The 24,940-nt window shown below is 33.9% G+C and overlaps 1 protein-coding gene across 1 annotated transcript in view; it reads left to right on the forward strand.

The window, feature by feature from the left end:
- The window catches only part of LOC111886764 (GDSL esterase/lipase At1g29670-like), a 62,190-nt gene that overhangs the window by 13,664 nt on the left and 23,586 nt on the right, over positions 1-24,940 (forward strand). The gene's annotated exons all lie outside the window — the stretch shown is intronic.

Raw genomic sequence — 24,940 nt, forward strand, 5'->3', positions numbered from 1 at the left:
TTATGCTTTCTGGAGCTAGATCAACATGATTAGGGCTTAGATCCACAAGCTCCAAGCCAAGCAATGCTTCCTCAAGAAACTCCTTCTTCCACAATATGCACCAATAACTCACTAAATCACCAAAATGCTCAAGAATCATTCAAATGGAGGCTTAGGGTCGATTTCTAGGGTTTAGAGGGATGGAGGCTGAAGGTATTAGGGTTAGGTTATGAGATAAGGACCTTAAATAGGGTCCAAGACCCTAAAATAGCGTTCATGTATGTTTAGCGAACGCCCAGCGTACTCTGAAGAACATTCGCGACCCTCCTTGGTCAGTACGCCCAACGTACTCCAAATTACGCCCAGCGTACTCTAAATTATGCCCAGCGTACTCGGCTAAACCACAAAACTTCTAAAGGCCATAACTTCTTCATTATAAGTCCGTTTCCGACGATCCTTATATCCACGGAAAGCTAACGAGAAGCCCTACACTTCTATCAACTTTATTCCTCCTGAATCCCACTCGAACTCAAATCCAAAATTCATGAAAAGCCCGAACCAGCGCCTTAACAATACATTTGGGTTCTAAAGCACAAACCAAACTCTTTTATCACACAACCTACCTCTCCTACATCCCAAAACGGCATAAACTTTCTCTTTAATGCCTCAAAACCTTCTCATACTCGGATTAAGGCCCACGGGCCTTAAATCATAAAATAATCCAGAATTGGGTGTTACAGTTTGGAAATATTGGCGAAGAAACGAGGCTGGATAAATCATTCTCGATGCCAAGGATAGAAGGTTGTTTATCTTGGGTGGTGTGAAAAGGATATTGACATTCTATGAACTTTAAATCTGTTGAAACACTTATCTTTTTCTCCTTTAAATCCTAAACTTGAGAACCCTTTTTTCCCATAGGTAGCCTAGGAAAATGCAAGCGATTTCCCTCTCTTCAAATTTATCCTTTCATGTTTTGTTTTCTTTTGCATATACCAAATAACCAAAGACTCTCGTATGATCATAATGTGGATTTTGATCAAACAAAAGTTGATAAGGTGTTTTCTTCTTTATGACTTTGGATGGTAGTTTATTGATGACGTAGGTGGCTATTAACATGTATTCTCCCCAAATCTTTTATGGGTAGATTTTATTCAAAACGCAAGGTTCTTGCTACTTCCAATAGATGCCAATGTTTTCTCTCAACAACCCCATTCTATAGGGTTGTGTGTATTCGTAGTATTTTACCATTTGATTCGAAGCAAACTCACCTCCGTTATCAGTTCAAATTTTCTTAACTCCTTTTCCAAATTGTGTGTTTACCATTTTACAAAAAAACTATCAAACTATTGATTTTTTTCTGATTTATTTTTGATCAAATATAACCATGTAGATCGACAAAATCATCAATAATTGTTAAAATAATAACGAGCCCCGAAGGTAAAGGGTACTCAATATGCTCATTAAATATCACAATGTAAAAGATCAAAACAAGCAATTCATTTTGTAGAATTATCTGAAAAAGTAAGTCAAGTTTGTTTTGCTTTTATACAAGAATCACAATCTTCTATGCTAACTATTTTTCCTATGGGATCAGTTCATTGTAGTTTATTGTTGGGTGCATGCCCTAACATTTTGTGCCAATATTAGATTCGACTTTTATTGCTAGTGCTGTAATTATTTTATCTTTTCCTTCTAATTGATATGGACCATTCTTGCATCTCCCCGTGCAAAACAACTTCCTCAAATGTAAGTCCTTTATAAGGAAATAATCTAGGAAAAAGGTCATTAAACAATTAAAATCTTTTGTAAATTTACTGACAGAAAGTAAATTATGTCTAAAATTGGGAATATATAAAACATGATCAATTTTTGTGTCTTTTGGAAGAAATGCAGTTCCAATTCCTTCAATTGGGACATTATCGCCATTTGGTATGCTAACTGCGGTTCCTTTGTTTCAGTTTCTCACATTCAAGAGAGATGATTGTTGCAAGAAATGTTTTCAGTAGCACCTGAATCGATGTTCCAAGGGGTATTAAAATTAAGCTTACCAAACATGTCGACTTCGGGTTTCGATCCCATGTATGGGGCTAGACTGAATTTTAACATTCATTTTGTTTTGGATGTTTTTTTTGTTGATTCCCTGAATGCTTTTGTTGCCGAGAATTCCACCAATCTAGGTAACCAAATCTTCTTGAAGCATCCATATATGGTGTGTCCATTCTTTCCACGGTGTTTTTATTTGATACCTTCATGTGTGTTAATTTTTTTTTTTCGATTTTTTGTTTCTCTAAAATTTTATTTTGTACCAGATAGGTTGCAGCGTTAGTTGTGGTTCTTCTTGAGGTCGAGATGTTTCATTATTGTTCGTCTTTTGCAACCAGGTGATATGTTGTTCCATGGCTTGGCATTGTTTTGGTTCTTAGGATTTGGGTTTTAATATTTCTACATATCTCATCAAGTCCCATAAGGAACTCATAAACACACTCCTTTTTCTCTTAACTCGGTAAGTTGTTTTCCAAGATTACATGTGCATTTCCCGCATGTACACTTTGGAATTCGCGATATTATGTGGATTTCGTCTCGGATGGCTCTCAACATAGTGAAGTAAGTTGATATAATGGTATTGTCTTATCTCGGCATTGTTAGTTTCCATTTTAGTTCGTAAGCTCAAGGTATACTTTCGTTTCCTGCATTATTCAAGATCTTCCCAAACTTTCTAGGATATGTTGACATATTTAACACCATTGCTTATATCATTTTTCATTGCGAACGTCATCCATCCTCATAATAAGGCAACACAATCTTACCATGCCTTGAGTTTCAAGCCATTTTCTGTATTTTTGACGATGGATCCATCAACGAAACCTGATTTGTTCTTTTCCAAGAGAAAGTATTTAATCTCTCTTGACCGGTCGATATAGTTGTTGTAGTTGAGGACATCATCGATGTGGATCTATCGAGGGTAGTCCGTAGGATGGATGTAAAAGGGTGATCTAGGATCTGATGATGGGTTTGTGCTAGAGGAAGATCTTCTAGGAGTCGGGCCTTTCATGGTCGATTAGCAGGATATTAATTGTGTATCCTACTCTGATACCATATAGAAATCTTAAAGGGTTTCTATTAATTTGGTGTGAAAATAAAATTGCTACCACAAAGGGTATACATACAAGTTGCATAAAAGAGCTATACAAAGTAAAGAAACTAAAATATTCAAATAAAAGCTAGATAACTATGAGCTATATAACTATGAAGTCTTTGAGTTGGAATTAGATAGCTTATGATTTATAGATAAATGATTCCCTTTATATTAAAACCACAAAAGCTAAAGAGTGTGATTGTGAAGAAGGAAGGATGATGAAGCATGCCATATGTTAAAGTAGTGAAAGGTGATTTTCCAAATGTTGAGAAATATAAAAAACACATGCCTAGTAATGGCGCATAATGTGAAGAATTGGAGGATAATCCATGAGTATATATATATATATATATATATATATATATATATATATATATATATATATATATATATATACTTCAAATAACATGAATATGAAGTTAGCATGTATAATTTTTGGGAAGGTTAATTCATTTGATATGCTAAAATTATATATGTTCCATGAGGATGAAGGAATAACCGATGCATCTTTTTAGTAAATTGGTAGGCTATATGTCCTTTTAGAATTTGAAAGTAGAGACTAAGCTCGTTAATTCAAAAAAACTTGAGGAACTAGTTCATAAGGGTTACTAATTGGTAAATTTTGCTTTCGATAAAGGCCTTACTTGCTTGCGTCTAAGTTGTTTCCTTGCCACCTCATTATTCTAGAGGCTTTCTTATAGTTGGGTAGACTTAAGAGGGATTTCATTAAGTATGTTGGTTATAGTCTACATCTGAATAACAAAAAAGGAAAATAATTATCTCCACCACATAAATATAATGTATCAATTTTATGGTACTTGCCAACATAGACAGTCAAAGGTTCAAGGACATAGTAGTTGAATGCATTGATGGATAAAGTAGTCCCTTAATTGTCAAATAATTATTTCTCCCATGGTTTTGAATGTAATTCAATTGATAAGTGTTAATAACATGGTGTCAAAGAAAGATGAGACGATGCTTCAAATGATGGTGTGATATATGTTTATCAGATCAATTACAATACATTTGTTGCCCCTAATTCCTATTGTTTTTTCTATAAGCATGAGCATCCTGTAAATCTATTAAACCGCTTTTTGGTTTGGTCCCTAAGTTCAGCTCCTTTAGCCCTTTAGCTAAGTTTATCATAATGAGTTTTCCTATTTAGATCTCCTTTTCCTATCATTGTAATTGTACTATTTATTTTCAATAATTACACCCTATCAATATTTTTTTTTTCACTAGTTTACATTATTTCATTAGTTTACATGGTATCAGAGCCGTATTCAATCTATCATTTATGATTGTTGGAGGCGAGTTGTACATAAAGCTGTAACGTTTTGCAATTCAAAAATTTTGACGATTTTAGGTACCTCTTTCTGATATTTATGTATTTGGTTTGGTTTGGTTTGATTTGTTTGAATTTTTCAAGGTTTTCTATTATTTATGGTATTCATTTGATTTTGGGTTTTTTTTTGTCATTTTTTGTGCCACAATTTGGATGTTGCCACCAGAAAAATAACCTTTCGTCGATCTCTTGCCGAGATTTTATATTCACTCTGCGATTTTTTTATCAGACAGAAGATTTAGATAAATATTTTTGCTTTTTATTGTCAATATGGATCCCAAATTGACTATCTTTAGTCCATTAGTACTGATCAACTTGATTGCAAGAACTATGCCTAATGGAGTTATTTATGAAAAAAATTTATAAGGGAAGAATATGTAAGGAAATGTGGTAGGTACACAAAGCAAGACAACTTATTAAAAGGCTACAAATTATGCAACCTTACTAGAATCATGGGAGACTGGTAACTCCATGATGATCACTTGGATTAACAATTATGTAATTCAATTGGCACATAATTGGCAAAGTATGACAATACAAAGGAAGTTTAGGATCACTTGGATAGATTGTACATATAGTCTCATTTTTTCAAGACAATATCAATTAGAGTTTGATATTCGGCCCCACTAGCAGAACATTATGAGTATATTCAATAGTTTTACGCTTATATGTCTAATTTGTGGGATCAGTTGCTCTTACTGAACCAGTTGACCTGAAGGCCTTCCAATCTTACATTTCCAAAAGGGATGAGCAACGTTTGGTTCAACTTTTTTATTCCTTTATATTCTGATTTTATGCTTTGATAACTAAGTTGGTTGTTCATGACTTCATTACTGAAGAAGCTCGTATCAAGTCACATGATGAAAAAGGTTCTAATTCTACTACTACTCCAGCTGTCTTTGTAGTTCCTAAAATACCTTAGAACTCTAATCAAAATTTCCATAAAGTTGTATTGGATGAGTGTGCCTTCTACAATTAAAAAAAACATTGGAAATATCAGTTCCCCTTACTATTGAGCAAGGGAAATTAGCAGCAACAACAAATTAGACCATCTGGACAGTTCCAATCTCTACAACAAAACTGGCCTTCTAGACACTTTTCGCTACGCCCATCCTTTACACCTTTTTATCCAGTCACTAGGAACCACAACACCTTGATGCATGTTAAGATTCTTAAAAGGCCATCCAATCCTCTAGTTTGGTTTCTCAAAACAATTCTTCCAGTACTAAAAAAGTTACGGTTGAGACTCCTTTTGTAAAAACTGACTCTTCTTAGACAATTTCTTATGTGTTTGTTGCTAAATGATGGCACAATTTTCAAACCAAAACAATTTCCGAAACCAAATGTGCCTTCGAAAGTAGCTTGCAAAGAACATGTTGCGAAGAACTCTATTGTTTAGAAATCATCAAATAATTCAAAACAAAAACTTGAGTGGAAAGGAAAAAAGGTTGAAAACACATTTGTAACATCTGTCAACATAGTGATTCCAACAACATGTCGAAAAATTGTTGGTCCGAGAAAAGCAACATCCAAACAACCTTTGGTTGAATATGATTTTTGGATAAATTAACAAGACCTTGACATTCTTCTTCTTTCCCAAAGTATCTTGGAACAATCTCTCCGAGATGCAGTTGCACAAAAGTCAAAATCCAAGCCTAATGCCCATGCCAAAGTCCCTAAGCCTAACTCGGAGCCTACAAACTCCAAAAATCATTGATTTTGCAGGCACTCTGTGCTTCGGGACAAGATACAATATGGTATATTGATAGTGCTTGTTTCATGCATATGACTGAGTTGAAAGAATTTCTGCATGACCTAAAGCTCACTCCTAATGTTGGTTACGTGACATATGACAACATCTTAAATTCACAAATTCGAGGTTATGGCATCCCGACCAATGGCAATTTCTCTTTCTCCAATGTGGCGTATCTAGCTGATCTCAAACGTGCCTAATTAGTGTAGCTTAACTCACTATTGCAAACCGAAGAGTTGAATTCTACAAAAAGCATAACTACATTATGACAGAAGGCTGAAAAGAATGTCTAATTAATGCAGATCACATCAAAAACATGTATCCATTAGACATCAACATGATCATCAGAAAGCCTCAACTTTGTTTTCTCTCAAAGTTTGTTCCTGACGATAGCTGGCTCTGGCATCGGAGGCTTACTCATCTCAAATTTCGATACATGAATGATCTTGTTTCTGGTGAAATGGTCAGTAGTCTAAAACTACTCAAAATTCGAAAATGATCATCTCCGTGCTGCATATGAATGTGGGAAGCAATATAAGAAAGGTCATTGTGTAATCATTGAAAAGTCAATTTTGAAACCAATGGAACTTCTTCATATTGATCTTTGTGGACCTTCCATTGTAGAAAGTCTGCATCACAAAAAGTACATTCTTGTGATTGTTGATGACTACACAAGGTTCACCTCGGTCTTCTTCCTTAGGCTCAAATCTGAAATAGCCTTTGAACTTATTAACTTATCAAAGGAATTGAAGTTCTTTTCAAACTTCCTGTTAGTAGAATCTGAAATGACAATGGCCCGGAATTCACCAATGTCACCATTCTGAAATTCCTCTCCGAAAAAGGCAATTGCCATAACTTCTCTGCTCCATACACTACTCAACAAAACGGTATGGTTGAAAGAAGAAACCGAACTCTCGTTGAAGCCGCTCAATCGATGCTGAACTTTTCAAATATTTCTCTCTCTATCGTTGGGCTGAAGCCATGTCTACTATCGGATTTACTCAAAACCAAAGCATCATTAATCACTGTCTTAACATTACATAGTATAAAGCCATGAATGGTCGCAAGCCGAGTATCCCATTCTTACATGTTTTTGGTTATAGATGTGTTATCAAAATCAACCATGATCAACTCACCAAGTTTCAACCCAAAGCCGATGAAGCAATATTTGTGGGATATACAGCCAAATCCAAAGCCTATAGAGTTCTAACTCGTCGAACTTGTATACATGAAGAAAGATTTGATGTCACTGTTGATGACAATTTTGTTTGGAATTCTGGTCCAACTCATGTTACAACTCACATCATGGAGTCTGATGCTCTAAGATCTTTTAATTCTCAAGTCATCTAAGAATTCGACTTTGAAAGCCTGTTTGGACCATTAGAAACTGCTCTTGACTTGGAATCTCGATCAAGACTGTCCTCGTCAGCTGCAACTCCGACTTTTCAAATTTTTCTGTTCCGACACCGTCCTTTCCTCCATTTGATTCAGATCCATTTCAACCTTCTCAGGTTGAGGAGGAGAATGGACATCCATCCCTCGAATTAAATTTTGGTGGATTTCAAGACGCAGCAGATCAATTCATTGAATTTGATCCCATTCCGAACAACAACTAAGACAATGCTGACTTCTTTGACTTTCCGAACGATGATGACGTCAACATATCCGGTTCAGAAGTTCAGGGTGAGCATCATCCTCAAATTCAAATTGTTTATGGGGAGCAACACAACCCCATTGTTGATATTAGCTCATCCGCAGCACAAGAAGTTCCGATATTACAAATATGGGTAAAGGATCATCCTCAAAATCAAGTCATTGGAAATCTCAATGCTGGTGTTCAAACTCGTTCTGCTACAAACATCCAAAGTGAGTTCTATTTCTTAGTATTCATTTCAATGGTTAAACCAAAATCCATCAAGGAAGCTTTAGAACATGCTGATTGGATTACAGCTATGCAAGAAGAGTTAATAGAATTTGACATAAATAAAGTGTGGCCTCTTGTCCCTCATCCTCAGGATCATCCTATTGTTGACACAAGATGGGTCTTCTGAAACAAGCTCGATGATGTCGGAGTTATATTTAGAAACAAAAGCAAGATTGGTGGCCAAAGTATTCACTCAGATTGATGGACTCAATTCCGACAAGACTTTTTCTCCGGTTGCTCTTCTTGAAGCCATCCGAATCTTTCTCGCTTATGTAGCTCACAAAGGATTTATACATTACCAAATGGACGTTAAATGTGGCTTTCTCAATGATGAATTCGATACCAAAGTGTATCTTCAACAGCCCCTAGTTTTGTAAATCTTTCGTATCCAAACTATTGTTACAAACTTCGAAAATTAGTTTATGGCATGAAGCAAGCTCCTCGCACCAGGTATGAGACTCTCACTGATTTTCTGAAGCGTTCTGGTTTTCAAAGAGGAATTCTTGATCCTACCCTATTCCGAAGATCGAATAGAAACCATCTCATGTTAGTCCAAATTTATCTTGACGATATCATCTTTGGATCCATGGATTCAACGGTGGTTGTTTATTTTGCAAAGTTAATGGTTAGTCGATTCCAAATGAGCATGAATCGTGAATTAAGTTTCTTCCTCGGACTCCAAGTCTAGCAAAACAACAAAGGAGTCTTTATTCACCATGAGAAATACATTTCCAAACTCCTAAAAAAGTATTCACTGGACACCTATGCCTCTACAAAGGTTCCATTGGGTTTCGGACACAAGATCTTCTCGGACCCATTAGGTGATGTTGTTGATAAGAAGAAGTACAGGGGAATGATTGGATCGCTAATCTACTTTACTGCAAGTCGTTAGGACAGTATGTTCTCTACATGCATGTGTGCTAGATTTCAGGTCAATCCGAAGATGTCTCATCTTCTAGCTGTCAAACAAATATTCCAATATCTTAAAAGAACAAAGAACCTCGAAATTTGTTATCAAGTAAATGAATGTTTCCTTCTTCAGGCATACTCTGACTCAAACTATGAAGGTCTTCATCTGGATAGAAAAATCACTTCTGGAGGTTGTAAATTTTTGGGTGGAAGATTGGTTAGTTGCTCATCTAAGAAATATAACTTTATTTCTCTTTCAACAACTGAAGCAGAATACACCGCTACTGCAAGCTAAGCTTTTCAAGTTCTTTGGATGAAATCTCAGCTTCTGTACTATGGTTGTTGATTTCAACAAATTCCAATCTATTGTGACTCCCAAAGCATAATTGCAATTTCTCACAATCCAATTCAACACTCGATGACCAAGCACATCGATATTCGGTACCATTTCATTAAAGATCATGTTTTAAAAGGAAATATTGAACTCATTTTTGTTCCATCTGATGATGAAGTTGCTGATCTATTTACTAAGGAATTAGACGAAACTAAATTTATTGGATTTCTGAACAAAATGGGAATGATGATGCCTGATCCACAATTCTTCCAACATGCTTGTACTCTCTAATGGAAACATTAGAAAGTAAAATAATTTTGAAGTCAAATTCGTGTCTCCGTGGAATCGTTTCCTCCTAGAAAATAGAGGATCATTATATGTGTCTTTTTGTCTAACCTATTCTTCTAGTTTTTAAGTTGTTCACCTTTCCTCGTCGCTTGAATCTTATGACCGATATAGTTAGATCGGCGGTTTTACAATCATCACATCTCAGAGTTTATTTCAAAATCAATTGTGTTATGAAGTTAATCTCGGGATTCCAATCCAAAACAGTAATATGAGTTCATCTCTTATCTTCATCAGAGCTTTTATCCTTCAATTCTCGGAATCTAAATCCTTTGATACTTGTCCTTTAAAATCTTCATATATTTTTACCTATTATATTCAGTTTGAGACCGTGCCATCTTGAACTCTATTCTACATACTAATGATGTTTTTATATTCTTTTCGAAGCATCTTATGACATTTCATCTTGGAATCCAATTGTTCCGAGATCCTCTGTTGTAAAAGAAGTTCAAAGGTTTTCATTAAAGTTTTTTTTATCCGAAACATTTTCTCATTTATATATTAACGGTAATTTTTCTTGATGAATCAATCTGCATTATGTCACACCTCGCTAAAGAGGAAATATGGGGTGTGGCAATACAAAGGGTTTCATAGCAACACTCAAAGACAACAACAACCATAGTATTAAAATCATTACAAATTTAAAATGAGTTTGAACAACTTTTTAAAAGATATTACAATGTATTTAAAAGACAACACATGTGAATGCTCCTACAAGTGTTATGTCTCTATGTGCCACTTACTCGATGATTCCTGAAAAAGCATGTAAAACGAACGTCAACTATAACAATAGTTGAAGTCATGAAAATCAGAATATTGATAACAGTTTTCATAAACAAATGTTCATTACTAAATAAGTAAATAAGTTTTCATGAATAGAAGTGCGTTGCTAAAATGAGTAATAAAGTTTCCATAAATAGAAGTTTGTTGTAATATTTGAATCAAAGTTCGTTACTCAAATGAGTAAATGGGTTCATTGCTACAAAGAGCAAACAAGTTCGTTGCTAAAAAGAGCAAACAAGTTCGTTGCTACAAAGAGCAAACAAGTTCGTTGCTAAAAAGAGCAAACAAGTTCGTTGCTACAAAGAGCAAACAAGTTCATTGCTAAGAGAAGAAAATAAGTTTCCCGTAATAATAGTTTGTAGCTATAATGAGAAACAAATAGTTTGTAGCTATAATGAGAAACAAATAGTTTATAGCTATAATGAGAAACAAAGTTCGTTGTTACAAGGAGAAAACAATTTCATTGCTAAAACAAGAATATAAGTTTCCAGTAATAAAAGTTTGTTGCTATAATGAGAAACAAAGTTTGTTTCTGTAATCAGGAAGCTACTTTGTATGTATATGAGCAAACAATGAGTTCACAACCAAGCCTATGACAGATGCCCTATCAAGATCTATGCTTATCGTTCCATAGATTAATATGGTATCATGCACTCAAACAATCGAATGAGTGAGGAGTTGTAAATTCCTAATAGCGCTATCCATAATGACCATTGGCTCAAAGAGTTAATGGTTGGAGTAAAGTGTAAGGGGAGGGACTTAAGACGATAAGGCCTCATGTTTCAAGTTGGATAAACATACATAGAAAAATATAGCAATCAAGTTTGATACAAATCAATTTAAATACAATGAATCAATAAAAAGTTTTTCGGACATGTTTTCCACCCCAAAACTTAAAAACTGAAAATAGGGGAATGTGTGAATACTCAAAATGCATTGAGATAGTGCAAATGATGCATTGATCTAAGTTCCCCTTGTACCACTACCGATTCTTATAATAATGGTATATACTAGTGAGTCTCCAATCGAAATCTAGCACTGTCATACTTAACTTTTACAATAAATTACGCCAATGTTGTGTCAAAATTTTGATATTGATAAGTTACTAACATTTTTCTATGAAATTTAGATTTCTATGAATCAATTCATTGTATAACAAGTTCAAGTGGAAATCTCAATTATTGAAATGTTAAAATTTAATATTTTAGGTGGTGTTTCAATGATTAATTATTCAAAAACTAAATCAATTTAGTTCTTGAATTTTCCAAACTTTGTATTTTAATTCTAACTGAAGACAAAGATCCCTATATAATTTTTCTTGAATTTTCGATTTGTCTAAGTATTTTTCACCGTTTGAATTTCTTGAATAATCATAAAATCATGTAAAATACTAAACAATTAATAAAAAAAAAATACCAAACTTCGGATTTTGGTTTTGACAGCATTAAAGGGTTTCCAAATAAGTTTTCATAGATTTTAGATATGCATAACCATTTTTCCAATATTTAATTCTCTAGATAGATATAAATTCATGAAAAATATTAATCAGTTAAACAAATTCCCCAATCTTTATGCACCACTGATATGAAATATATATAATCTAGGGAAACTAATAAAATGTATTTTCAAATAGTTTAACATGATTTTTCTGATTTTTGTGTAATTATTCTATCAAAATAGAGATAAATATAGAACAGTTCCAAAAATTCCCCAAACTTTTCGTTCTATTGTTATTCCACATATGCAAGCTGAGAAAAATATAAAAATTGGTTTCCAAACAGTTTAGATATTTTATTTCTTTTATTCACTAAAATAAACATTAATTCATGAAAAATTATTAAACAGTAGGTAAAATTCACTAACTTTTTATTTATGATTTATATGTAATATAAGATATTTAGATGAAGTTTCATAATTTTTGGATAAGTGTAGCTATTTTCCATCAATTTAATACCTTAAACATTCATTAAATCGGGAAAAATAATGAATTCTCTTGAAAAAATCTAGAAAATTTTCATGGAGTCTTTATGACGTTTAGAAGATGTGAAAATTGCTAAGTATGGCTTTGGACATTCATAACTATATTTGACAATTTATTTCTCTTCAAAAAAAATTGAAATCAATAGAAAATAATCATATAAATACATGCAACTTCATGAAATGTCTTTAAACAGTGAATAGGCCGCGTCAGAAATTTACCAAAATTTATTGACCATAAAAAGTATTTTATGTGAATTATGGCTCTATTTACTTGCAAAAATTACAATAAATCGAGAAAAATGATTTATTTTATGAAACATTCCAGATCATCTTAATTTGTTGTTTAGATTCTGGGAAGAATCGTATTTGAACAGAAAAGAATTTTTAGATATTTATTTATGAATAAATCATTTATAAGCATTCTTAACAATGTACTTTGATAATCAAGCCTTTAGGCTTGATGTTCATCACATGCATTATGATTTTAAGACCATATATGAGCTTATTTTGTTCAAAATGATGTTTCTAAATGAAAAACTTGAATACATGTGGGTTTGGATCTTTAAAACTTGTAAAACTCATGCCGATGGATTTGGTTTAGGTTTTGATCATTTAATTTCACCTTCTAACAACATTCATATTGTTTTTCGGAAAAGCCTACCACTATTATCATCAAATTAGACACGCAGAAACATGCATTTGAATAATCTCAAAGAAAAGTGTTTATGGAGAAGAAAAATGAAAAAAAAAAAAAAAAAAAAAAAAAAAAAAAAAAAACTTGATATTTTTGAAAGAAAAGTGAGCAAAATGTAAGGAAATTGATTTTACCTTGAAGAACAACTTCAAATGATGAATATACTTGAGAAAAATGAGGGATATTTGCTGTAAATTTTGTGGGTTTTGAAGCTAATTCATAGAGGTAAAGAGTGGGGGTTTTAGAGAGAATAAAAGAGAGAAAAGAGAGATTTTATCTCTTTGGATAACTCATCTCTCTCGTCATCTCTTTGGGGTTATCCTCCACCAAAATCGTCCAACCAAACACAGAGATGCTTATGAACTCATGAAGAATTGAATATCAAAATCTCTCCCAATTATTTTGTGTCTAAGTTCTGATTTTCTCAAGAGAAGTGAGATAGGCATTTTTAGAGAGAGAATTAAAGAGGTGGAGGAGGGAATGAGTAAAATGATTAGGGTTAGGGAAGAGGTGAACTGGGGGAAGAGATGTGAACGTTAATTTGAGGAGATATCTGGGCCCCTCGATGATTTTGTTTTGACCCATGTACCGGGCCCGGTCAGAACTAAGTTGATGTGTTCAATTAAGTTTTATGTCAAACAAATCGGAAATCGGGAAACAAATGCTGGACAATAAGCAAGACAATGTTCCATGTATTTGTCCGGCTGATATCTAGAACAGAGGATTATATGATCACTTATCTTAAATGGCGTATCATCATCTTCTCAGTTCCGAGAGACCTTGAAAGAGCTACGATTGCCGGTTGGTTCCTGAAGTACTAGAGATATAGTTATTAGACTTATCCAAGTGGGAGACTGTTGGATAAGGTGTCTAAGTCCATAACTATTTCGGGCTTGTACTTGACCCGACCCGGCATGGTCCATTTGGGTTGCATGGCACCATGCAATTGGATAGACTAAATGAGAGAAATAACACTTGGAGATTATTAATATATTATAAGTTCTAATATATTAATAATATTATTTAATTAGTTGATCAAAGAATTAATTTGGAATTAATTAAGTGATCAAAGGATAACTAATTAAATATATGGGTTGGTTATGTAAATCATCCATATCTTGTATAGTGGGCTAAAAGGCTCCATGGATTATCAAGTTGGGTTCTACCCATAGGATGCTCCATGGATGCTCCATGGGAGTTACAAACCCATGGGTCATGGAAATGAAGAGTCATGACACATTAGGGTTTACATGGTGTAACCCTAGATGTGCCAACACTATATAAGAGTCCCATTCTCCACAAAATTGGCTACACAAAAAGCTACACATATAGACATAAGAAACTAGAGGGCTTGGCCGATTTTGAGAAGTGTGTGTTATCTCAAGAGTCTTTCCAAAAGCATTTGGTGTTGTGTGAAGCATTTGAGGCATCACACTTGGGGTGCTAGGCTCACAAGGTTTCAAGGAACACAAGCAACAACAAGGTAAGTTATTCTATCTATGATTCAAGTTAAAATTGTTCCCCATGTATGCTAGATAGGAATATAACCTTGGAATTCAACTTTGCATGATAATTAGACAAACATAGATCCAAGGTTATTAGGGTTGCATGTACACTTAGGAAGTGTTAGAATGCTCAAAACCCATCACCTACATACTCTTCCCTAGTCTCGGATGAACAGCCTTCGGATGTGAACAAACCAGTTTCTACTTGTGTCTGAAAGAAGAAAATATCTAAACAAAAGGCTTCATCCTCTAAAGTTATATCCAAAAAGAAAACCAAAGCTAGTGGATCCTCTCAATACAAAACACATATTGGCATTCGATCTGACTCTGGATTACAGGCTACCCCTCCCGTCCACTGTTCTAAAGTACCCTTCAGAATTTCACTATCACATGCACACACTCACGGGGAGTCAACACATAATCTTCCCCCATCTTCCAAAAAAGGTGTTGTTGGTATTGAACATAGTCACTTGAAGCACCCTGGGACACACCCACGAGTCATTTTGGAAACCCCTCTTGGTTCTACACATGTATAATTAGGGGCATCTACCTCTGAGTCTAAGCTTTCTAAAGCTGGAGTAGTCCCTCCTGCATTGAAAGCCCTAACCGGTGTAATACCTAGTTCAGGTAAAGGACAATTGGGTCCTTCTGACAAAGATTGGTTTGATTTTTTAGACAGGGCTCACACTCATCATCCAAAGCTAACAAGAGCATAAGTGGAGTATACTTTTATTTCAATGCGTCACATATCTATTCAAATCAATCTTCCATTTACTTTTCCAATTGATAAAGAAACTGATCAAGAGTTCCACCCTTCCAAAGAAGATCAGAAAACTGCTACAGGAGATGTTCACGATCCCACAATTATTTCAGATGATCCTTCTCTAATGTTCACAACCAAAGAAACTCCCAAGCATCCCTCTAACGAAGAACACTCGGATGATGTAATGTTTAATGATGACAACACATTTGTTGGTGCTATTCTGATCCTCACATCTTTCAAGTCATTACAGAATCCCTCCTTCTCCAAACAATTATATGATTTTATCCTTTTCTCCTCCTCCTCTTCCTCCTCCTCCTCCTCCTTAGAAGAAGAAGAATAAGAAGAAGAAGTAAATGTTGATGTCAACACTCAAAGCAATCAAGGCAACGGAGGTCAAACCAATCTAGCTAATAATTCCAAGCCTTTCGAACCACAAGACGATGATAATGGTGACTCAGATCCTTTTGCCTTGTTAGAACTCTGAGACAAGGTTGTTGTTGTTGTTCCCAAGGTTGACTCACTCAACAAGACTGTTACTCAAGTTGGCTCCAAGACCCATCAGAAGGTTACCAGCCTCGACTCCAAGCTTGAATTCATTCTAAAATCTCTCTCCAAGATCAATGATACTGGCCCCTCCGAAATCGATCGAGCAAATCAACTCGACCATCTCATTTCCATCCGATTCAGGCACACTCTGGAAGAAGTTGAACAAAAATACAATGAAAGCCTTAATTATCATATCTCGACCACCACTACTATGCACAAGATTTATGAATACATGATCAGTGCTACCAACAAACTGATCATACAGACTCATGTTCGTCATGAGAAACAAATCCAACGGTTGGAGAAGGAGATTCGAAAAAAGCACGAGATGAACATGATTATGCAACAAGCCCTTATCGAGCTGATCCGAGCCACCAAGAATATTATTGATGTTCCGGATAATAAGTTTGATGAGATGCTTGTCATTATCAATGAGACTTTTGGCCGTCTCAAAGCTCAAGATCACACTGCTGAAGCCTAGGACTCTCTTTCCAAACAGATTAACATGAGCTTTCAGAGAGTGTTCGAATGCTTAAGTGAACTTCAAAGTTGTGCTAGACTTACATCAGATGTTGGGCCTTCCAAATCAAGAGGGGGAAAAGGAGCTAGTCAAAGAGAAAGAAGGATTCAATGGAAGCTTGTCTCGAAATTTTCACTTTGAGATAAGTCATCCGAAGATGATATAGAGTTATCCGAGGATGATATAGTCAAGGTTGAATCTCTTGAACCTATTGAGTTTGGTGATGAAGAAGAAACTGATCTGGTTTTTAATGGTGTTTAATGACTTCAAGCTATTAGGTAAAAACTTGTGAAGGTCCTTTTGCATGCATAAAAGATCAAATCGTCTTTGGTTACATGGCCATCATCATTAGCAGAAATGTTTGGAAGAAGGCGAGATATGGCTAAAATCAAAATAAAGTTAAACATCGATGCATTCTGAGCTATAGAATCCATACTCCCACCAATACCTACTCTGAGAACCATTCAGATCGATGAAGGTTCTCCAACCTTGAAACCTGATGATCTCCATAAAGAGCCTCTTGTTCATCCTCTACCAGAGTTCATCAACACTGAATCCGTTCAACAACTGATCTCTGACCTAAATGAGCCTCCACAAGACAAAGGAAAAAAGATTGCTACTGAATTAGACAGCCCAATGAACACATTGAAAAAGTCTGAGGACTGGTCTCAAGAACAAATAGATTGAGCTTTAGAAGAAAGCATCAGGATTCGTACACTGAAAGACAATCTGAATTTGATGCTTGGCATATCTCTTCTTTTTCGATAAGGAGTTATTAATGATATTCACTTTGTCCCTTTATATACTATGATCTTCCAATTCAGGATGCCAATCAACTTGATCTACCAATCTCTCATCATGGTCAATTCTACATCAAGTACGCTCCTCTTCATCTGAATGATGATCCTCAAATAATCTTTAGGACAGAGCGTGAGAGATTGAGAATCTTTAACTCTGTTAATGCACATCCTCAAAAAGAAGTGTGGTCTCGAAAGTGGACTACCAAGATCGTTGGATTCGGTAACAAGGTTCAGAGAAAGTTCAATCTTAACTATATGTTATACAAACACTATGTCTATTGGAAAAAAGAAGCAACCATCACTCTCACATATGTATAATTTCCCACAATCAACCCTAATGGCATTCTCACCATTGCTGCTCACCTCCGAATTTTGCAGGTCTGACATTGAATTTGCTCACTTGTTCGGAACCGGGAATATTTTGGCCAAAATCAGTTACGAAATGTCTGAAGCTCAAATCTTGGCAGAAGGACCCATTAAAGAACCAAATTCTTTAGAGTTCTTGAGAAACGTCTAGTTCCATCAATGTTCCTTTAGAAGTTCATCTCCAACGCTGCAAAAGTGATGCTCCTAAGCATGTGAAGAAGAAGTTCATCGAACAACTGAAATGGTACTTGGAAGTCCGAAGTTAGATACACAGTGCCTAGCTCTTTGTGTCTGATGAAGCTAATCGAGTTAGTTAATTGCTAAGTTCACTTGGGGGGGGGGGGGTTTGTTGATGCATAAAAATGAACCTCTAGCAATCCGAGCCAAACCAGATCTGAAAGTGAAGTACAACCGGAGATATGAAGAGTTACGAAGTCAGTCTTCTTCCGAGATGAAGACATTTCCAAGACATTCATAGTATTTAGATGTGATGCAGTATGTACAAGCATTAAATGTTGTTTGTTGTTTTATTAAGTGAACAGTTCATAGGAAAAAATCAAGTAAATCTTGTGTGTTAGATTTATTAAGTTCTCTGTTTTTTCTAGTCTATAAAATTTTCATAGTTTGTACTATGTCTCCACTTTACTATTTAAGGATATGATCTTTCATGCATTGTAACCTGGAAGTAGCAATATTCTCTTCACATCAATTACAAAATCTCATGCAAGTCACATCTCTTTCACCATCATTCTTCTTGTTCTTAAGTTATCTTTATTTTGCTCATACTCACTTTACTTAAATATTTTGTTGAATACTTTGTTGATCTTCATTGATCTTAATTTAATTCAAGGTTTGAATTTTCAAACCTTGTCTGCGCACTAAGTCTTTCACTTTCAAAAACTTATGGCAACATGAAACCTAAAAGGATCTATGGCTTTTCACTATTGATAGCAGCATACTTTTTAAAACAAGACATCCGTCATACTATAATCAAAATCACTAGTAAGAGAACATAACTTTAACATTATCAAATATGTTAGTATCTTGAGTTCTTCGAATGCTCCATAGAAAGAAATATCCACAAGTATCAATGTCTCTAATGGTTCACACCTAAAACCCTAGAACAGTAGAAAGACAAGATGAGAGAGGAGGAAGGAAGAGAATTTTGTTCTTCGCCTTCAAGGTAGGACAAGTCACAAAAATATGATGCCCAAGGGTTCTATTTGTAGTTTAGGTAACTTACAGATGAATCCATATTTGAATAACTAAATAATCAATTCAAATCATTTCCTTATCAACAACCATGGGGTTTCCAAAAACCCTAAACTCCTCGAAAACCATCTATTCCATGGATGGTTCTAGAATTGCCTCTTTTATTCTACTATTAAACAATTACAATTCACCCTTTAACCTTTAATTAATTCCAATTAATACTTAACTAAGTTAAAATTAATTTTGATTAATAATTAATTAATTTTGACCATTTCTAATTAATTCATAGTTATGTATTAACTATTTCCAATTAATATATTAATCACATAATAAATTCACAAATCCTTTGATCTCTCTCTTAAAGTCATATGTAGCTATTTCTAGCTTTTGAGGGCAACCCATAAAGTACTTTACTTTTATTCCATAAAATTATATCAATTTAGTCATGACCTTGACCAGTTTAGTTATGACATTTTAAACATATTCCAACAATTTTTTTCTTTAACAAACATTAGGAATCATTGGAGAGATGTTACTATAAAGAGTCACAGGGGATGGCGGTGGTATTGATAAGTAGAGATTGATAGAAACATGGTGGGTTGTTTGGGGGCGGAATTATTCATGTTCGAATTTCCCTCAAGCATAACATAGTAACACTAAAACGTTTTTATGACCATTAAGGGAATATCTACGGGGGATTTAGAGTGTGTCCATATTCTTTTGGTCTCTCCTTTTAGAAATTTTTGATCTCTTAACTTAGAGGGCTCACTTAGGTACACTCCCCATGTATGCTAATATAGACTTTATATATGTTGCGATTCTTTTTTTTCTTGACGTTTCTGTCATACCAAACCTGAAATGTAGGAGAACCTTTTCTATATTATTAGATGATCATGGTCCTAGTTCCATTTTTACAATTGGTGGTCAAGCACTCCTATCTCATGTATTTCTATTAAGAACTTGTTTATTATGCTAAAGATGAGAAATTAAGTTATAAAATCGTGCATGTCATCATTGTAGTTCTTCATGCATTATTGTAGACAAGATTAGAATTATAGAAACACCCATGTGTTTAATTATAAAGTTAGTTAATGCGTAGACCTAGATAGTGAGATTCATATCTCTATGCTTCATTTGTTCAAAACTATATCTAGAAAAGGAGAAATATATTATTATAAATGTTGCTATGATCTGATAAAGAAATTCTTGTATAAGATGTAACTCTAGGCTTTTTCTAGTTATGTCTCTCTAATAAAAACTACTTATTCTAAAGAGGCATATTACAAATATGAAATAGCAAGTTTTAGATTATGAAACCAACACACCTAATCAAGGTAAAACATCTTGCTTCTAATTATCAACCAAAAGAAAGAATAAGAAACATTATTGTTAAAATATCCACTTGCTTTGGTTTAGTCATGAAAAAATATCGAATTTATGAATTTCAATAGAATCAAGTAGCAAATACAACTATTTCAAAAACTTTAATTTTTACTAACCTCATAGGTGTAAATATTGACCAAGACAACTACTTTGAAATCATGTGAGAAGAAGGGTAATTTAAATCCCACCAACGAGAAATAAGATACCAAATCAAACCACCATCAAGGAAGCCTAGTTGTCATCACTTGGTATGAAACACTCCAAAAAGGAGTTCACCTAAATTCGATTCCCACATGCATTAATCTTAGGGTGGTCATGTGTTCAAAGAATTAATTAAAATAAAATAAGAACGAAAATAAAAAAACACAAGGATCACATGATAAATAAATGTGCGACACTTTTGGGTGCGAGTCACATAATGTGTAGAAAATAGACTTTAAATCATTCTTTATGTATCCAAATTTACAAATTTAATAAAAATTTCTACATTAACCCAGAGATATTGATCGGAACAAGATTATTTCATCTAATAGGTTTTCTGCTTTTCACAAATAGTATTATTCTAAATTAAAATTTTATCAAAAACTCCTAAGAAATTTTATTTCAAAAATCCTATTGGTGATTTTAGTGTTATCAATATTTTTTAATAATGTTGAGATGGTATGAGTTATATTTCAGTCACCGAGGTTGTACTTGCGGGGTGCACACTCGGAGTGATACATATGAGCTTAGGATACGGTGGTCCGGGGGAAGTGCCCTTGGGTACGGGGTTTCAAGTGGCAGCACCCTTAGCAGATTCCAAAGGGAAAATCCCCTGGGCGGTGGTTTCAAGTTCAATAAGATGTAGGTGTCAGTTATGTCTAATAACTACCATATATTGTCACCAATTTTGATTTTACCGGTTTTAACCACTTTTCCTTCATGTATAAATAATATTTCAAAGGTCTAGGAAAAAGGTTAAACTCTCATGTACTCGAAATCAATTCATCAGATTTTTTTCTATCTCTTAAGAACACATGAAGCAAAGGTATTATGTGTTTCACAGTTTGAATTAGGCTTGTAATTCGGATTGATTTTGTTCTTGGATTATCCCACTTCTGAATTTGTATACCCCAAGCAATATGGATGAATAACAAATTTCAGAAAGTGTTCAAAACATGATCCTTGAAGTTATCAAAGTAATATATATTGTTATTCTGATTCACTAATTCTATCATTCAAAATCTATAATTTCTGTAAAGCAGTAACAATTGTAGAATATGTTAGGGACTTGAGTTCCAAGTTGGGGAAACATGATAAGTTTAAGGGAAATGATTTTCATTGCAGGAAAAGAAAATGCATTTCCTTTTCATCACTTTGAAAATTTTCCACATTTTAAACACTCATGCACTAGAATAAATGGAGGATGAAATTGTTGAACATGCCAGAAGAAGATGCAAATGGGAATATGATGATTATATCTATCGTGGGCACATTCTAAATGGTATGTATGACTCTATCTTTGATCTCTATCGAAATCATGAAGCTACAAAGGATATGCGAGATGCTCTTGAATCCAACTATATGGATAAGGATGCTTCCAATAAGAAGTTCCTTGTGATTAATTTCAACAATTACAAAATGGCGGATCCTATGCCTGTCATGGAATAATACAATGAACTCATGAGGATTCTAGGAAAATTTGAACAACACAAGATGCTAAATTGATGGATTCATTTCTGTCTCAAGTGTCATTGGTAAATTGCATCCATCTTAGAAGACTTTAATCACACTTTGAAATACCAAAAGGAACATTTTTACCTGTATAACATGATAGTCACTTGAGAATTGAAGAGAGTCTTCAAGCATAAGAAAATGGCGAAGGAAAGGAAAATGAAGTTCATGGATCTTCTATGAACATGGTAGAAGATTACAAACATCAAAAAAATAACAAAGGAAAAATGAAGAAGAAATTAATATGACCATCATAAAGGTTAAAAAAAAAAAAAAAAAAAAAAAAAAAAAAAAAAAAAAACTTGTATCTTGGAATTGCAACAAACATGGTCATGGTCCAAAGCAACATGAAAACGAGATTGTCATTTGAAGAACAACAAAATAAGGCAATCACTTCTAGACAAGGATCCAATGATCAAGGTCCAAAGCCACAAGGTCAAAATTTTATTTCTGAAAATACTACTACTGTTATATATCATGTAACACTTATTCATGAATCATTCTATGATCAAAATGATGATCATGCATGGTGGATAGACTCAGGGTAAATAGTCATTTGTGTAAAGTGATGGTTTTATATGTTACAAAAAATCTTATTTTGGTGGAAAAACATACAACCTAAGCTCAAATGCACCCTAAAAGATCTTTGTTCTTACTATGATTTGCAAACAACAATTAAATATCAAGAACCCTAAAGTACATTGCTATTTTTTGAAATTAGCAAAAGGGTTATCAGAACATCATACGTTTACTTTATTATAGAAAATAACTATTATGCCTTTTATGTTGGTCTTTAGAAAGCAAGCACAAGAAGTCTCATGCCTCTATTGGCTCATACCCAAACCCTAGTAAGTTGGAGGATTAAGAGAATAGAGGGGGAAGAAGGAAATTTTCGGATTTTCTCTTTCTAATCAAGTGAATTCTGAAAATAATAACCTAAGAGGTTTATATAAGTGATAGGAGGTTAAGGATAAGGCAGGTTCCTTTTAGATAACCTTAATCCTTTTGTTTTCCTCATAAGGCATCCAAGTTTCCTTAGAGCCAAATGAAAGATATAGAAACCCTTTAGAACTCCTCTAGAACCGTAACCCTATGGGAGTTTCTAGAACTGGTCAATGTTTAACTTTTGAACATTATCACCTTTAGTCCTTCCACTTTTAATTAATCAAATTAATCCCAAAATTAATTGCAATTAATTTTTGATTATTTTTTAATTAAAAATATTATTTCTAGTCAAAATATTATTCTCATAATATATTAATAAATTATTTATTTTTATTTCTAATTTAACAATTCAGTTTTTCTCTCCAAAAAAAAACATTCAAGTAAATTAGTAGGTTTGAGAGCAACCGAAAGGGACTTTGCAAATAATTCAAGATTATACTAATTTAGTTATTGTCTTAGACACCTAATCCAAGAGTCCCCCACATGGATAAGTCTAAAACTAAATTACATGTATAACTTCTAAATTAAACAGCAAAGAGTGCTTTCCAAAGCAGCTGTCGAACTCTGATCCGATCATCTCATAATCCAAAATCATGTTTCCTGATTTCCTAATTTGTGATAACGTCATAAGACTTCTAATTTAATACATCAATTTAATCCTGGCTAGGACCAACACTATATTTCAACACAAAATCACTGAGGGGCCGAAAGATATCACTTTTCTAGTAAAGGCAAAAGCAATGAATAAACTTTGACTCATATGCTTAAATCTTTTACTCACCAAGTCACACATGACATTGTGTTTTATAACATCAAGTTATTGATGCGTTTTCACAATACCAATGTACAACAAAATTATAAATTACAATCCATATATATCCATTTAAAGAATCTAAGATATTACTATCTCATAAGTTACTCGTGATATAACACATGAAGTAATTCTCTGAGTGTGGGTTGATACAATACTCAGATCTCCATTTTCTAAGTACTCATGAATGTTGCCGCGACAAAATTGCTACGTCTAAATTCGTTAGACAATCTACAATCCAATTCATGATAGACTTATTCACTACTTATTTCTTAAATTACGAGCGATCGTGGAGTTCCGATAAATCAAATTATTCAGGAAGTAATACATGCAACATGAAACACAATAATTAATTAATTAACTATGGTCTCAAATCTATTGAATATAAATAATCTCCATTGTCTAATCACCATAATAGTTTCAACTTTATTCATTGTATAATGTTTCGAGTAATCAACTAACCACTTGAATTAAGCATCATTCATGCCATATTTTGAACATTCATACTATTCCTCTATGTGGTCCTTCCTTTGTGAACAAATCATTAAGACATATTCCAATGATGCTTATTTCACAGTTCCAAATGCTTATCACTGTCCATGATGTGATTGAATTCCAACTTAACATGTATTAATCCATATGATATCAAGATTCTAAAGTCTCAAAGACTGAGTCTTTGATATTATAGAATATCCATTAGAACTTTGTTACTAGAAATAGTTCCATGGTGATTTCTAATTTAAGGTACACTCCTTGAACATTTCTCTTTACATTAAATTTTCCAACTCATATGTAGATTTTTCAATTATCTCCCATTATGGAAACAATTCCATATTTCCATATGACCATCAATTATGATTAAAAACCATCTCAATCCAGAATGATGTCACAATGGTCCATCTGAATAAATATCATACTTCCAACTATCTACAAGAAACTAGTCTTTAGGTATAACCTTAGAATGTTCTTGATAGTTGTTTAACAACTTTATTCATACAAAATTATAGTACTTTTTCCCACAATGCTCTGATCATTTGAAAAATTAGAATAAATGAACATTATAGCATATATAACTGATCTTATATTCGAAGCATATGGGACTTGACTGATTATGGGGCTGTTTGTTAGTATCTGTATTATTTATATCTGGATGATATAGAGGTCTGGATGATATAGAGACTCTGTATGAATCTG

The sequence above is a fragment of the Lactuca sativa genome, chromosome 4 (assembly GCF_002870075.4).
Source record: "Lactuca sativa cultivar Salinas chromosome 4, Lsat_Salinas_v11, whole genome shotgun sequence".
NCBI lineage: Eukaryota > Viridiplantae > Streptophyta > Magnoliopsida > Asterales > Asteraceae > Lactuca > Lactuca sativa.